This window comes from Gobio gobio (genome assembly GCF_949357685.1).
Source record: "Gobio gobio genome assembly, chromosome: 19".
In the NCBI taxonomy this organism is placed as follows: Eukaryota; Metazoa; Chordata; class Actinopteri; order Cypriniformes; family Gobionidae; genus Gobio; species Gobio gobio.
In genome coordinates this window covers 5764071-5774070 of record NC_137112.1, presented here as the reverse complement: position 1 = coordinate 5774070, position 10000 = coordinate 5764071, and the positions used below count along the sequence as shown (strand labels likewise).

The 10000-nt window shown below is 36.2% G+C and overlaps 2 protein-coding genes across 2 annotated transcripts in view; one reads left to right on the top strand and one right to left on the bottom strand.

Annotated features, from left to right (window-relative positions):
- traf3ip2b (TRAF3 interacting protein 2b) overlaps positions 1-10000 on the bottom strand; it is a 1379907-nt gene that overhangs the window by 347392 nt on the left and 1022515 nt on the right. The gene's annotated exons all lie outside the window — the stretch shown is intronic.
- Positions 1-10000, top strand: part of il17rd (interleukin 17 receptor D) — a 76368-nt gene that overhangs the window by 814 nt on the left and 65554 nt on the right. The window lies entirely within an intron of this gene.

The window sequence follows — 10000 nt, the reverse complement described above, 5'->3', positions numbered from 1 at the left end:
ATTAAACACAATCTGAAGAAACTCTAATGCAACTTTTGTAGCTTCTAAAGAACCATACAGCCAATAAAAGCCGCCGAATCTTTATTATTTTTAAGAGTGCACCTGTGTTTTAAAGTTAACATGTTCTTCACTCTCTGGAAGTCTTGTGCAAACAGTGTTCATCCGGTCAGGAGCATTGAGCTTTGGGAAATGGCCTTTTAGGAGGTCAGATGTGTGAATGAGTCTCTCAGTCAGGTCTATTGTTGATCTATTGTAGCTGGAGTTGACCTGTTGATGCTTTTGTGAATGGAGTTGAATGGTGGTTGTAGTCTGGAGATCACTATGGGAAGATAGAAATGAAAAGGCTTTACAGATTTTCATTTAAGCATTCAGTTGAATTTACTTCCTTTCCTTTTATAGGCATTTTACAAGTTCAAAAGATGTCCTGAACAAAATCAAAGCCATACTGTGCACTTTAATGGTTTAATCTTTTTGATTTTTATAGACATCAACACGACTGATTAATGGAAATGCAGTAAATGCAACTGTAGTACTATGCCACTACATACAGTAAATATAGTAAACGCAACTGTAATACTACGCAACTACGGTAAATATAGTAAACGCAACTGTAATACAACACAACTACGGTAAATATAGTAAACGCAACTGTAATGCTAAGCAAGTACGGTAAATATAGTAAATGCAACTGTAATACAATACAACATAACTATGGTAAATATAGTAAACGCAACTGTAATTCAATACAACACAACTACGGTAAATATAGTAAACGCAACTGTAATTCAATACAACACAACTACGGTAAATATAGTAAACGCAACTGTAATGCTAAGCAGCTACGGTAAATATAGTAAACGCAACTTTAATACAATACAACTACGGTAAATATAGTAAACGCAACTGTAATACAATACAACACAACTACGGTAAATATAGTAAACGCAACTGTAATGCTAAGCAAATACGGTAAATATAGTAAACGCAACTTTAATACAATACAACTACGGTAAATATAGTAAACGCAACTGTAATACAATACAACACCACTACGGTAAATATAGTAAACGCAACTGTAATACAATACAACACAACTACGGTAAATATTGTAAACACAACTGTAATACAATACAACACAACTACGGTAAATATAGTAAACGCAACTGTAATTCTAAGCAACTACTGTAAATATAGTAAACGCAACTGTAATACAATACAATACAACTATGGTAAATATAGTAAACGCAACTGTAATACAATACAACACAATTACAGTAAATATAGTAAACGCAACTGTAATGCTAAGCAACTACGCTAAATATAGGAAATGCAACTGTAATGCTAAGCAACTACGGTAAATATAGGAAACGCAACTGTAATACTATGCAACTACGATAAATATAGTAAACGCAACTGTAATACAATGCTAAGCAACTACGGTAAATATAGGAAACGCAACTGTAATACTATGCAACTACGATAAATATAGTAAACACAACTGTAATACAATACAACACAACTACAGTAAATATAGTAAATGCAATTGTAATGCTAAGCAACTACAGTATAGTAAACGCAACTGTAATACTACGCAACTATGGTAAATATAGTAAACGCAACTGTAATACAATACAACTACGGTAAATATAGTAAACGCAACTGTAATACTACGCAACTACGATAAATATAGTAAACACAACTGTAATACAACACAACTACGGTAAATATAGTAAACGCAACTGTAATACAATACAACACAACTACGGTAAATATAGTAAACGCAACTGTAATACAATACAACTACGGTAAATATAGTAAATGCAACTGTAATGCTAAGCAACTACGGTAAATATAGGAAACGCAACTGTAATACTATGCAACTACGATAAATATAGTAAACACAACTGTAATACAATACAACACAACTACAGTAAATATAGTAAATGCAATTGTAATGCTAAGCAACTACAGTATAGTAAACGCAACTGTAATACTACGCAACTATGGTAAATATAGTAAACGCAACTGTAATACTACGCAACTATGGTAAATATAGTAAACGCAACTGTAATACTACGCAACTACGATAAATATAGTAAACACAACTGTAATACAACACAACTACGGTAAATATAGTAAACGCAACTGTAATACAATACAACACAACTACGGTAAATATAGTAAACGCAACTGTAATACAATACAACTACGGTAAATATAGTAAATGCAACTGTAATGCTAAGCAACTACGGTAAATATAGTTAACGCAACTGTTTTGCATGAGCAGTTGTTTAGATATTTTCTTATAGATGACGTTTATGACTGAGTTTCAAAGCACTATTTTGAGAATTTGAAATATCTTGCCGATTATTTTAAGGGAGTTGCGTACAAATATGTTCCTATATTAGAAAAGTCTTTAATGTGCAGTGAAAAACTATTTCCATTTAAAATAGACCTGCTAGAGAGAGCTTTTTAAATGAGTTCCAAGTAAGGAAAGAAGATTAAAAAATGAATATGGCTGTTATACGAGACTCTCCACACGTCCATGTTGTGTTGGTAGTGTTTGTCTTTTGCTGTTCTTCCTGTTGAGCCGTGTCTGGGTAGTTTGCTGCTGACAGACGGGCTATTGACGGACAGATTGCCCCCCAATCTCATTGTCTTGCAGGGGCAGAGCTGCTTTGAAGTCATTTCCCATAGGAAGTCAGTGAACTGTGTGCTCTATTAAAATTCTTTGGCATTTCCTTTTAGGAAGCACAGATCGCCTCCCTCCACTGCTGCATCAAAGCCGTCCTGTTGAGAGAAACACTTCAGGTGTGAATGAATTGTGTGGCCATTACAGTTTTTCTCCTGCGCTGACTCCTGGGCTGAACTCCTTACTTTTTAAATGCGACTCTGTGAAATGGTCCATTTTTATATGCAAAGATATTTTTGTACATAATGAAGTTGTGCTTTTGCTTGCTTTCTGTGTTTTAAAGCACTTTTTGGCTCTTTAACACTATTTTGCTCATACTTGGCTTTAGTAGTTTGCTGAGGTTAAGTTGTAACCCTGTGTTTGTGCTATAGATGTGAATGATGCCTATGCAGCAATTCATTATAGTAATGTTTATAATATCTCAAAGGGTTAGTTACTGAAAACGGAAAATTCTATCACAGTATATAAATGAAACAGTTATAAATATGGATATTTTTCTCACACAAACCCCTTTATTAACCCCCTGGAGTCGCGTGGAGTATGTTTATAATGGATGGGTGTGTTTTTTTGGGCTTCAAAATCTTAGGTTACTATCACTCCCATTATAAAGCTTGGAAGAGCCAGGATATGTTTTAATATAGCTCTGATTGTGTTCGGCTGAAAGAATTAAGTCATATACACCTATGGTGGCTTGAGTGCGAGTAAATCATGGGGAAATTTTCATTTTTGGGTGAACTATCCCTTTTTGGGTATTTTTATTTTGGGAAACTTTTACTTCATTAAATTTCCAACGCATAATATTGTACTTTTTACTACACTACATTTCATAAAAACATATAATTTCTCGTTATATCGAACTGAAGAAATCTCCATCCCCCCTCTGAGGAGCGATAGCGATGTCTGATTTATGAAAGAACTGATTCTTTATGATGAACCTGATGAACTGCATGATACTGAAAGATTCATTGGTGAATCGAACTCATCAAATTGCAGCTGTTCTGGAGTCAAGAACTCACTGATTCACTGATCGGGTCAAAATGACCCAAGAACCAGGATATCTGTTGAATCTTTGTTTTTGGGTGTACTAACCCTTTAATTTCTTCATGCCTTAAAGGTATAGTTCACCCAAAAATGAAAATTCTGTCATCATTTACTCGCCCTCAAGTTTTAATTGTATTTTTTTGCGTAAACTATCTCTTTAAAGGTGAAGTGTGTAGTATTTAGGAGGATCTATTGGCAGAAATGCAATATAATATGCATAACTATGTTTTCAGTGGAGTATAAAGACCTTACATAATGAACCGTTATGTGTTTATTACCTCAGAATGAGTCGTTTCTATCTACACACACCGCGGGTCCCCTTACATTGAAGTCGCCATTTTGTGTCGCCATGTTTCAACAGTAGCCCTAAACGGACAAACTCCTCTATAGGGCGCTAGTCACAATCTGCTCTCTCTGACAACGACATTTTTGTCCTGTGTTGGCCACCGTAGCTTCTCTGTGCTTCGGAAGGGAGGGGTGAGCGGTGTGTGATTGCAATTCACAACCTCACCACTAGATGCCGCTAAAATTCACACACTGCACCTTTAAGGCTCGTTCACACCAAGAATGGTAATTCGTCGTCTTCCACTTTAAATACTCAAGCTCATTAAAGGATGGATTCACAAAGTCAATGTTTTTATCGTGATCAGGTGGAACAAATATAATTCTGAAAGTGATTCAAACAATAACATTTCTCTTTCCTGTCATCGTTATAGTTGTGGTGGTGTGAACTCTGCTATTCTTTAATATTTAAAACGATTTTTAATGTTATTGTCTTTGGTGCGAAGGGGCATTATAGCCACATTCTCAGAGTAGAGATGGGGCCGATAACACATTTTGCCACGATATAAACAATCTCACAGCTGAGGTTTGCTATATAGTATATATTCCTTTATGTGAGTATACTGTATGCATGCAGGTATATCCAGAGGTGTAGTGGTAAAAAAAGAGGTGGGTAAACTATAAATTCTGGGTGACCGCATCGTGGTCACGGTAAGGTGGGCCACTGCCTACCGGTGTATAACGTATCCTGATGATAGCTATTGTTCTCAGAGAGAACAAAAATATTTAAGAGAGATAGAGAGGGGAGGCTTATATCCAGGGGTTCCAATGCAATGCACTTGTACATAATGATTAGATTTGGGATTATTTTCATAGTCGATTAATCTGTTGAATATTTTCTCAAGTAATCGATTAGTTGTTTGGTCTATAATATGTCCGAAAAAATGTGGATCAGTGTTTCCCAAAAGCCCAGGATGACTCGTTTTGTCCACAACTCAGTTTACTGTCACATATGAGAGAACACACTAGAACATATTCACATTAAACAAGCTGGAATCAAAGAATTTTACTTTTGTCTTAAAAAAATACTCAAGCCGACAAATCGATTATCAAAGTAGTTGTCGATTACAGTTTTTGCCCATTGCTAATGAGGCAGGTGCAGATTAACGACAGAAGGATGAATTTGGTGAAGAAGAGCGAGAGCTTTGTGTTGATGATGACAGGGTGCAGACAGCGATCGCTTGCGATTGCATTTAGAATGTAAACTTTTGATGAATTTATGAGAAATCTACAGACGCAAACAGGAAGTAAAACTCCCATTGATTTTTCTCCATAAGGATTTAGATTATCAGCCATAATGTCTAAAACATCTGAGGTAGACTGACCACGAGTTGTGAAACGAAAGTTTCTGCTTCTGTAGCTAGAGGTCTGTAAGAAAAACTACACTACCCACAGCCCTAGCTTAACAGCGACGCCTCTGATTGGTCCAACTCGCTGTTATTACCATAGAAACGTTTACTGTACCCGCTAACGGCTGTAGCGATAACAATAACTAGCTAGCTGACTAGCAAAGGGAGCTTGTTGTCACAAACTTTCAGTGAAACTTTCAGTTCCAGAGAATGCATATAATTACATCCAGTTATTTATCTGATAATAATGTATCCTGAATTTTACTTGTAGGCCTACATTGGCTAATGGGAAAAGGAAGAGGTGACTTGTTGAGTCAGTGGCATGAATCTAACCGTGAACCAAATTAACCCCAAAAACATAAAGTTTAGTACTGTTTTCCCGAGCTCACTCACTTTGGGCTTGTAGCCGAGCCCGTTTGCTGGCATTAGGAGGAGGGCTGCTGTCTTGACGGCGCTAAAAAAATTGCCGGATATCTATGTTTGAATCTTGGTTGCGTGTCGTTCATGAATGATTTGTTCATTTTGAACGAATCTTTAATATGACTCGGGACTACCGAGTTGTCTCAGAGAGTGATTCGTTAATTTTGTGTTGACCGCGTGTGCGCATTACGCAACATATGGGTTCTGATCATAGACCGTAAAAAAATAAAATTCTGATTCTGAATCGACAGGTGAGATCCGAGTCTTTTGTTCTTCATGTCCGTCCCATAGACGGAAAGAGAAAAAATTCGTTCATTTTGCTGAACGAGACTCAAAGATCCGAGTCAGTAAAATGATCCGAACTTCCCACTACTCACACTGACAGTTGCAGTGCAATATGAAAGACTTCGTCTAATTGTACAACAAACAACCAATGAAAATGAACAATATGAAACTAAAACGACATAAGCTTAATTTAAAATGGCTTAGGAACTGTAGGCTATTTAGAGGTGGATAAACTCAATTTAGAGGTGGATAAACGCACTTTGGAGGTGGGTAAACGCTATTTCCGAATTTTGAGAGGTGCGTAAACGGCGTTTACGTGCGTTTAGCCTCCACTACATCCCTGGGTATATCCGACTTTTAATATGCCTCGTAGAAATCTTGACTTGGGTCATTAAACGATGCATGCATTCATAAAACATAAGTGTTTATTTTTAAGATGCATATTTACACTTTTTGTCTTTGCATTGGTTCTGTTTTTTTTTGACTGCCTGTTTTTTTTGACTCCACCCAGTTCAGGGGCCCGTTCTTCGTACCTCGCTTATTACATCTAAGATGATTTGACAGATCCCAGATCTTTTAATCGTGATAACTGATCTCTGGCTAATTTGGTTCTTCAAACGAATTTGCGGATTGGATTAAAATATCTGGATTAAATGATCTAAGATCACTGCGCGTTCTTGTGTTCCCTGAAGAGGGTAGATGCATCGATACTCGAAACCACGATCAGCAATGCAGCGATTGGCTGGCGTCAAGACAGCAACGTAATGACATTATATAATTAAAAAGCCACCTGGCAAAAAACTTGAAAAATTACACAAAAAACCCCCACGAATTTCTGAACCTTTATAAGGAAACAGCCAAATGACCAAACCAACATAAAAGTTATAATAGATAAATGATAAAGGTTTGTTTTTTTGATTACCAATTATTTATATTCACGATTTTATACAGTATTTGTACACCCTGTACATTTTTATTTCAATGTTGTAATTTAATTTTTAATTCAATTTGAAGCAGATTTGTAACGTGACAGTATTCAAGTTTCTTATGGGTCAAGATCAAACTATCATATCCTCTCATGCGCTGCATCAAGCCACTCCCATAATATCCGTGATCACTTAATGCACGGCTCAGATTAACTGTACAACATGTGATGTGTGTAAACCAATAAAAATAAAATTATACAAAGTAATTATTCCATCACAAATAAATCGCTCAATCAAGTGGCTGTCTATAGTATTATACACAACATTATACATTCTCATATACATATACAATATAACATTTTTATATTATTATTTAAAATGATTATTATTGCCCCTGGTTCAGTAATGCACTCTTGTAATAAAGTAGCAGTGGCTGGGACAGATTTTAAGTATCACCTCAAGATGCAATCTAATCCTGTTTACATGAAATAAGCCGCTCGCGAGCAGGTTTAAGCTCACGGACCTGTTGCTATGACAGCAAGTCCAGGATGAGCTTCGAAGAACCAAACAATCCAAGATCATGGCAAATCGTCAACAATCAAATCCAGCTAACTGAGTTAGCGAGGTACGAAGAACGGGCCCCAGGTTAAGACTCAGGAAAAACAAAGGTAGATATTTCAATTGGCCTGTGAGCTTTGCCGGGCTCCAGCCGAGGGGGCAGGAGGCTCAATTGGTTCTCCGATGGGGGCCTGTTGGACTCCGATTAAAGTGGTTGTTCCCTCCGGAAGTCCCAGGCCTCTCGGCTCAATAGCATCCTGCCTTCGGCTTTCCACTGAGCTCTGTGAGAAATCCCACTGCCAGAGAGCCGTAGAAATGAGCCTTACTTTCCTCTCCTTCTCAGAGCTCTCTGCTAAAGAAATAACGGAATTCATCACGGGACAGATATTACTGGCTGTGTTCAGCTAAAGTCCCCGTCCATCTGGTGAAGTTATGCTCTCTGAATGTGCTGAGAGTGATGTCAGCCAAACCTCACAAACGTTAGCAAGCATCTCCAAATTGTTTCCAGTGAGGTTTCTGGGGGTGCGGCGGGCGATTAGCATCGGGGGAGGCCTGAGCTGGAGTCTGTGCTTTTCATGTTCAAGGGAATCGCCATGATTAATATTCAACTTGGAACTACGCAGAGCTCACTTTTCATTCGGCACGCAAGTAAATGTTTTGCAGAGAGCACGTTTATTTCCCCCCTAAAGAAGTGTAAAGCAGTAGTTCACCAAAAACATTAGTCTTTGCGGCAGTGGCTCAGTGGTTCATGTAGGTTGTCTACAAACCGGAAGTTTGGTGGTTCAATCCCCGGTTCCACCTGACCAAGTTTTCGAGGTGTCCACCTAACCCCAGCTGCTCCGGACGAGCTGGATGGCGTCTTGCATGGCTGACATGGCCGTCGGTGTATGAATGGGGGAATATGAGGCAATATATGAAGCGCTTTGGATGGCCATGGGTCTGTTGAAAGCGCTATATAAATGCAGTCCATTTACCATTTACTTTATTTACTCACCCTCATTTTGAAGAATATCGTTGACTCTTGCATGAATTGCTTTTGTTCCTCACTTTGGATAAACTAATGAATGACTTTCTGCTGTGAACAACAAAATGAGCTTTTAGGCGGAATCTAAGCAAATTAATCTCTATAAAATCAGGAAAGAATTGTTGGTAACACTTTACTTAAAGCCTTTATGTATAATGCATTATAAAGGTATTCATAATGTACGTTATAATGCACCATATATATTCATAAATAATTGTAACGAAACTTAAATGCATTATGATATTCACAGATTCTTTGTTACATCTGAAATTGTTCGTTTGTCGTGTTTTAATTAGTACTGTCAAATCGATTAATCACGATTAATCGCATCCAAAATAAAAGTGTGTGTACTATGTATAATTATAATTATAATTATGTATATATAAATACACACTCATGTGTATATTTAAGACATTTTAGCATGTATGTAGTACTGTGTGTGTATATATATATATATATATATATATATATATATATATATATATACTTATATTATTATTATTATTTATTGGATAGGATAGTAGAGATTTTGACAGGAAAGCATGGGTGGAGAGATGCGGGAACGGGATCGGCAAAGGACCTCGAGCTGGGAATCGAACTCGGGTCGCCGGAGACACAGTTGCGCTATATGTCAGCACGCTAACCACTGGGCTATTGGTGCCGACATACTTATATTATATATTAGGGCTGTCAAACGATTAATTGCGTTTAATCGCATCCAAGATAAATGTTTGTGTTTACATATTATATATGTGTGTGTGCTGTGTATAACTATTATGTATATATAAATACACACATGCATGTATATATTTAAGAAAATGTTATATTTATATATAAAATATTTATATTTAGTAGGGCTGTCAAACGATTAATCACAATTAATCGCATCCAAAATAAAAGTTTGTGTTTACATAATATATGTGTGTGTGTGCTATGTATAATTATTATGTATATATATAAACACACACATGCATGTATATATTTAAGAAAATGTGTTATATTTATATATAGAATATTTATATTTAGTAGGGTTGTCAAATGATTAATCGCATCCAAGATAAATGTTTGTGTTTACATAATATATATATATATGTGTGTGTGTGTGTGTGTGTGCTGTGTATAATTATTATGTATATATAAATACACACATGCATGTATATATTTAAGATTTTTTTTTAAATATTTATATATCAAATATTTATATTTAGTAGTGTTGTCAAACGATTAATCACAATTAATCGCATCCAAAATAAAAGTTTGTGTTTACATAATATATGTGTTTGTGCTATGTATAATAATTATTATGTATATATAAACACACACATGCATGTATATATTTAAGAATAATCTGTTATATTTATAT